We start from the raw sequence: 7,500 nt of genomic DNA, 5'->3' as shown, positions 1-7,500 counted from the left end.
TTAGATAAGAATTTATAGATTGAATTAATGCGATTAAAGACTTGGGTATACTTCCGCCATTTCAGTTGATGAAACCAGAGGTTGTACTATTATATCGAAAGTGCGATTTCTGCGGTTGACGAAAATGGCAGTTTAAGTGTGAAACAATCTCTCCAATTAAATGCATGAAAAATGTAAACAACAGGCACAGGGAATTAAACGATTCTGATGGAAAATTTCCGACTTACCCACACACAAGCAGTTGAGAAACGCTGCGCAGGAAAGCACGTAGAGTAATTCTGAAGACACCATCGCAGCTTTTGTCCAGGAACACAACTACAAACTTTAAAACTTGAACAACATCAACAACTTCATAAATGCAAAACAACTTCTCTTTCGAGTAATATTCAAATTGTCTGATTTTAGAAAGATTACACGCTCGCTGTAACCTAACAGCGGGGTCGAAATCTCGCCAACCAATGGAGATAATTCATTTTACTCTTGTTACGCCCCATCTTTAACAATACCTCTTCGGAAAGCTCTTTGTGTTATTGTTTATAACTACAATTGTTTTACAATAGGTTGATGAAGATTAATTAAGTGTCCCGCGGCGAGGCCCTGTCGCGACTACAAGGCACAATTTATTAGGCTACAAGATACTGTCGCGCCAAAACAAAGACGTTGAATTGATTAAATAATGTAGAAGACAAATGGGAAGGTGCGGATGCTGGCAAGGGAACAAAACGAAGACTTCCTTTATTGTAGCCAGTTGTAATCTGTGAACGTGGAAAACAGCACCAAAGGTTTATGGTCTGCACTGCGCAATCAAATAACAGCGAGACGATGTCGACGTTTTTCCTTTTTTTTGTTCAGCGTAATCTCTACCCCCCATTTTTCACATTGATTCATCTTACTTTCGCCAAAAAGTAATACCGGACTGCATTTGGTAAGATTTCATTTAGGATCACTATTTTGACATGATATGATATTCGCCAGATGAGCTGGCGGGCTCGTTATAAATCTCCTCAATCTTTTTATATGTAAAAGCAGCTTGCTTTACGAGTAATTTGATTTTAAATCAGTAATAAACGGAGTGTACATTTGTAGAATTTCTGCATGAATTTGGAGGGAAATTAGATTTTTAAGAGAATAGCCAGCTGAATAGTTGTAATGACTTTCCTCAAAATCAAATTAAGACGAAAACAAAATTACATTCTATTCAATCTCTAAAAATGATCATGATGATAATATATCTTTATCGATAACTTTACTAAACTATGCAATTTGCCAGATAGGCATGTCGAGGTCCTCGTAGTCTTAATCAAGAGCGGGTGGCTATGAGTCTAGCTTTGCCAGGTGTCAGAACTCAAAAAAAGGTGATGCTCTTGTTGGGTGTAAGGATTTAGAGAGAAAAAAAATTAGCCTGACTGTTTGGCGCGAACGTGATCAAGCTAAAATCTAATTATTAAGAAACTGAGGAAAAACTGCTGTGGTTAAAAACCAGTAAGTTTTAATTTAGAAAAGATCATTAAAAGATGCTTCAGTTCTCTTTAGGAAACATCTAACAATAAGCGATTTACAAATTCTACTTTGAAAATAGTTTATCTGGGAATGTGTTCAATTCCGCCCAGAAGTGGATCTCTAGTATATGTATTAATTGTTTTTATGCGTTTTCTCGCGCTCAGAAACACGATTATACCGGCCTTTCCTACGAGTACTGACTGCATGGGTCACTTCACCGACCGCTATGATTGGACCGTAGTAATTTAAGCAAGAGAAACATACTTCCAGTTCTCTTACATCTTAAAGTTCACATATCCAATGGGGCGAACTGTAACCCACATTTTCGCCACTATGAGTACTTAAGGGAATCTATTACTTTTTGTATAGCTTTGGATTATTATTTTAGAGATACTTTAGGCAGGTAATCCAGGGGCACCCAACGACCAATTTGTTGTAAAATGCATTATTATACCCCAGTTAATGAAAATAAATGTTATTAAGTCATTTTCAGGTGTTTTTCAGTGTTGCTGGGAAAACATTATCTGTTCCTTTTTCCCAGCAAGACACACAATAAATTTCCCAGCCAGCTAGATAAAATTGGTTGGTTTCCCAGCCAGCTGATCAAATTCATTTCCCAGCCAGGAATTCTGCGCTCTTTCAAATCCCTCGATCCAAAACGACCGAACAAAAGCGACAAAACCGGGACAAAACAGGTTTTTTTCACAAACGCAATCACTCTGACCAGCCGTCGTATGTTTGTGACTTCTCTGTGGGAGAGGGAAGGGGTTCTTTTTTTTTTTTTTTTAGTCGTCCTCAGTCTTCAGAGTTTCTACAGCCAGCTCGGCTTGAAATGCTAGAAAAAGTCAGTAATTCCCAGGCAAAACCTCTATCAATAACAAAATTTTCCAGCCAGCTAATCGAAACACCTGTATTTTTGCCAGCCAGCAAGATTCCTCTGGGGAACAGATAATGTGAGGAACAGATTCGTTTGGTGCCCCTGGTAATCTAACTTTCTCTTTAAAATAAATCCGTAGATTTAGATGCGTTATATATTTCCAAATTTTTTTTGTCTCAAAAATATGCCACCCAGCGTTGTTCCGGTCTACGAACTTGAACATGGTCATACGCAATATTAATACTCTTCAATTAGCCATTTCCGAGTTCATGTCTGCCTCCTCTTTTGTGATGATAATGAGTTCTACTTTATATATGAATAAAAGCTATTTTTCATAAGAAAAATTTCACACTTAGATTCGCTTTGAAGAAGAAGCAAACATGAACTCGGAAATGGCCCATTCTAACGTTATATGTATCAGCAAGAGAAAATGAGGGGATAGAGAGGGAGGCTCAGGGCGTTGGCCGGGATATGTCATGTCCACGAAAGTTATTTTTAGACGAGCGGAAGCCTTTGTTCTAGCGGAAGCTTGTCTTCCCAGATTTGCGTACGCAGTCTTACCTCGCTCTCAGGTTCTCAGTGAAAAGAGAAAATGGCGGCGCACGTGGAAGGCTGATGAACATTTATATTCATTCAAACATCAGAGCGAGGCTAGCCTGCATGCGGACGTCTCGGAAGACAGAACAAAGACTTCCGCTCGTCTAAAAATAACTTTCGTGGACATGACATATCCCAACGGCTGGACCGGGAGCCTCCCTTTCTGTCCCCTCATTTTCTCTTGGTATCACAGTTCAATTAGTTTTCTTAAGTAAGGCCTTCAAGGCTGAAGTTTGGAATACCCACGGCCCGTAAGAACATCACAACTTGTTTGAGACTAAGGGCATTCTCTACTTAACCCTTGTATTACCTATAGATAAACCAGTTGTTTTTAGTTCCAAGTGCAACTTAGTAACTAAATAGTACGCCTTTTTCATCCAGCTGCAGAAAATTCCGGCCATTCTTTTCTAACCGCACTATCCACAGTGCGCACTACTGCTTCACTCAGTTGGGAATCATAAAGTAGAAAGCCAGTGTCGATCCCAATATGGTAATGGCGGTGATCCAAAAGAATGCGATGTCCAGTACTGCGGCTGCGTGATGCCAGTCGTTGACTTTCGCGTCTGAATCTTGCGCGTCCTTCAAATGCGCCACAATGGTGCGCATACCACAAGCAATTTCTTCCATGCGTTCGTCCGCGGGTGTTAGCGACAGATTGGACCCCATGGAGGTATGAAAACACTTACTGCCTATTTCTCCATCACCCCTCTTTGGACTTATAAGCTTTGGCAGGGAAACCATCAGATGATTTTGACTGTGGTGTACTTCATAGGGAGCGCCCTGAACTTTTGAGGCGTAGAAATTCCTGTTCTTTTCTTCTTGTTGCAGCTTGGTTCGCTCTTCAGAAGGCAGTGCCAGCAGCATAGGACCCAAAATATCGAAAACCAACTTGCGGAACCAGTTAGGCATGTTCCTCTCCGGGTCACGATGATACACTCTCAGGATGGAACACGTGACAAGCAAGGCCACCGTGACCTGAACCAGGACGGTCACGGAGTACTTGCCTATGAGTGGCGTGACTTCCGACGTCCGAGGCACGTTGTCTGTAAACACCATCATGAATACAGTGAGACCGAGCAAAATGGTTATCACAAGGCCCATTCGCTCACCAGACTCAGGCGGCAGATAGAATGAGAACACGGTCAACACGGCCAGGACGATGCACGGAATAATCAAGTTCATCATGTAAAAAAGGACTCTTCGTTTCACCTGTATTGTATATGTAATGTCGATGAAAGGGTGCGGACAGCAGCTGTAAGTGACCTCATGTCGGTTCAAAGTGGCGTCTATCAGCTCCCACTCCCCACTTACAGTGTATTTGGAGAGATCGGCGGCGTCTCGCGCATTAGTGAGATTTAGCTTGTTGCCTGTGAGGGAAAAAAGAACAAGACTCTTATTAATTTCCCGTTAGGACGCCATGACCACACTAGATTCATTGCATTGTCACGGCATTTTCATCATAGACCAAGGTATATCTGCAAACTTGTTCAGCAATCTCCCCTTGGGCGGGCCAATTCGCGCGTTGCATGCATGGCACAACCTCGTTTCCAGAGCCTCCGTTAGCCTTGTCCAGCGGATGAATGTTTTCGGAACTGGTAAGTTGTAAAAAATGGTAATGGTAATGTAATGAATTTTTATAGCGCATTTTCTATTGGCATATTCAAATGAGCTTTACAAGCAAGTGATCTATGGGTGAGATCGGACATCAGCATATACAGGCACCGCTGGCAGACGCTATCAGTCCATTAGCGATCTCACCCAGCACATGAATGAATGAAATGAGGCCTGAACCGGCGCCAGCATGATCCCCCCCCCCCCGATCCCCCTTCAGGTTCACTTGAGAAACACTTTGTAGCTATAAAACATAATCACACTATCCTGGAGCTCTCGAAATTGCATCCGCACGCTTCACAAGCACGCACCGGCCATCTGACTGCCTTGGTTTTAATTTATATTACCAATTATTAAAAACTGGATCATGGCTAAACCATCATGGGTTATTGAGCCATTATACCATGATCTACAAACACGGCAAGCGTATGCGTGATTTTTTGGGCCTTTTTATTTTTATTGTAGTCTAGTTTTCTATATTTTGGGGGCGTTTTTAATAAAACAATTATTCCACTCGCGCTAGTTGGATATGAGATGATTATAGCCAACTCGGCACTACGCGCCTCGTTGGCTATCTATCATCTCACGCGAGTGGAATAATTGTTAAATAACCTATGAGACAACGATAAGGAAAATCATCGTAGTCGATTATGAAACTATATTTATGGTCGTGAATATGGTGAAGCACATCGAGGTGGGTTTTCATCGGCTAGTCTAGCCTTTTTCTTTTCAAAGTGGCTATTCGTACGGGACCCGTACACCGACCTTTATTTGCTATTCATACGGGAGTCCTTAGGGCCGATTTACACGGTACGACTTTGTCGCATGCGGCAACGGCTTACGACAGGCCCACGACATGATTTACGATTGTTGTGTACGTCAGAAAAAATGTCGTAGCATTTTAAAACATGTTTTAAAACGCTGCGACAATCGTAAGTCATGTCGTAGGCCTGTCGTGAGCTTGTCTCATGCGACAAAATCGTATCGTGTAAATCGGCCCTTAGAATGATTACTACAGGCTCAATAACACTCGGGAAGTCTTACCTCGTCTTTAAAAGATTTCGTTGCAGTTCATCTTCAACCTCGTGCAGATTAAAAACCAGATGAAAATGGCAGGAAATGAAAACGTTTTTCAACAGCCAGTCAGATATGGCCTTTTTTAGATTTTGTCCAGAGTCTCTCTTTCCCGACCGCTGGTCAAGGGAACGATGACACTGGAAACGAGAATGAGCATGGATTTTCCTACAAAATCATCTTTCGTATCTTAATCACGATGTGCATGGATTTTTCCCTTTAAGGTAAGCTTTGAACTGTCAACAGAATACACACAGATTAATTATCATGTTAAGTGAAAACTTGCAATACCATGATATTAAACTCGGTCTCAGCTCGATTTTAAAATCTGTTAAAAGTGTATTGTAAATACCAGTGTAAGTCCAGGAACCGAATACCAGCGGACATTTCTGCTCGTCAAATGGGAAGTAGGTGATATCGATTTTGCAGATGCTGTGTATTTCTGTGGGTGCAAACCATTCTGTATATCCAGTGTATTTGAGCACAGCCTTGGTGTCAAAATTGTAAATTGCACCGGTTTCACCAAACCCAATGCTATAAATATAGGTAATTAAAAAAAATTAATTTAAATTTATTAATGTCAGGTTAGAGACAACGAGGTACAGTGAGTGGGGTCAGGTCTGGTGAACTGCCTGTGAGATAATTGTATTTGGTGCATATAAATAATTATTAATGTACTTTCCCCTTTCATTCTGGCGAGAGCGTTTTGTGATGAGATCCACACTTGGTAAAATGACCCAATTTCAGTGCATAACATATGTTGCCCTCCTATTGCGGGAAAGAATTATGTTAAAATTGTGTGGTCATTTAAAAAACCAAGAGTAACAAAATAACCTCATTTGTCACATAAGTGACATCATTCATCCAATAATGGAAGACCTAGCCTAACAGAGAACTGATGCTACATTACACCACTTCAATGAAGTTTTGAAATTTTTGTTTAAAAATAGCCAAGAATGCAATTAAGCACACATTGTCATTTTAGAGCTCTGAAAATAATTTGAGTTATTGATAAAACAACATGGTTTGGTTTTCATAGGATTTGAAGAATAATGCATGTTTTGGTTGGTGTATTACCCTATGAGGCCAAATATAACACACTCTTGGCAAATTTTGTGTCTTCTCAACATCATTTAATAATGTTGTTAATGAAATCATTCTCCGTACCCTATTTTTATTAAATTGTTGTTTGGTGATTTATTTGACTGATTGATTGATTGATGAATGAATAAATTTCTAATGAATGAATCTTTATTCATTGCACACTTTCATATTTAAACTGATGATAGGAAGTTCGCAGACTTGTAGATAATGCAAAATTAGGAGAAATGAAAAGAAAAAAGAGATTTCTTTTCAATGTGGGTGCACTGTGGCCAAAGCAGCTGGGGCTTTCGAGTTGGCCACTGCCATATTGTTGATTTAACAAATACAAATACGTATAAGAAAACTATCTCTGAGATAAAAACCTCACATGGTTACAGCCAAGTGTAAGTGCAAGTGACATAAAATGCTAACTTATTTTGCGCACAAGGACAAACTCTAGGAATATATGTACATGGTTACACAGCACAAGCAATTCAATAGAGCCAACATGGTTCTGTGTAAATGTGCATCAAATTCTTACACAGAGACTTGCTTTTGTTTGAAAGAACCAAGCAACTCATTACTAAAATGTATCTTACCAGTATACTTCAGGGTATTGACGTGTGATAAACAAAGATGTCGTGCTGTGTTCCTTGTTGCAATATGCTGGGTGTCCTGTGGTCAACTTTCATGTGTGTACGATTGGTGTACACGTATTAATTCCGTGGGGAATCAGATTTTCTTTTAAGAAAGATTTG

At 40.3% G+C, this 7,500-nt stretch overlaps 1 pseudogene; it reads right to left on the bottom strand.

Annotated features, from left to right (window-relative positions):
• Window positions 1–7,500, bottom strand: part of LOC138033196 (uncharacterized) — a 29,020-nt pseudogene that overhangs the window by 14,446 nt on the left and 7,074 nt on the right.

The sequence above is a fragment of the Montipora capricornis genome, chromosome 2 (assembly GCF_036669925.1).
Source record: "Montipora capricornis isolate CH-2021 chromosome 2, ASM3666992v2, whole genome shotgun sequence".
Lineage (NCBI taxonomy): Eukaryota > Metazoa > Cnidaria > Anthozoa > Scleractinia > Acroporidae > Montipora > Montipora capricornis.
This window is presented reverse-complemented; position numbering and strand designations above follow the sequence as displayed.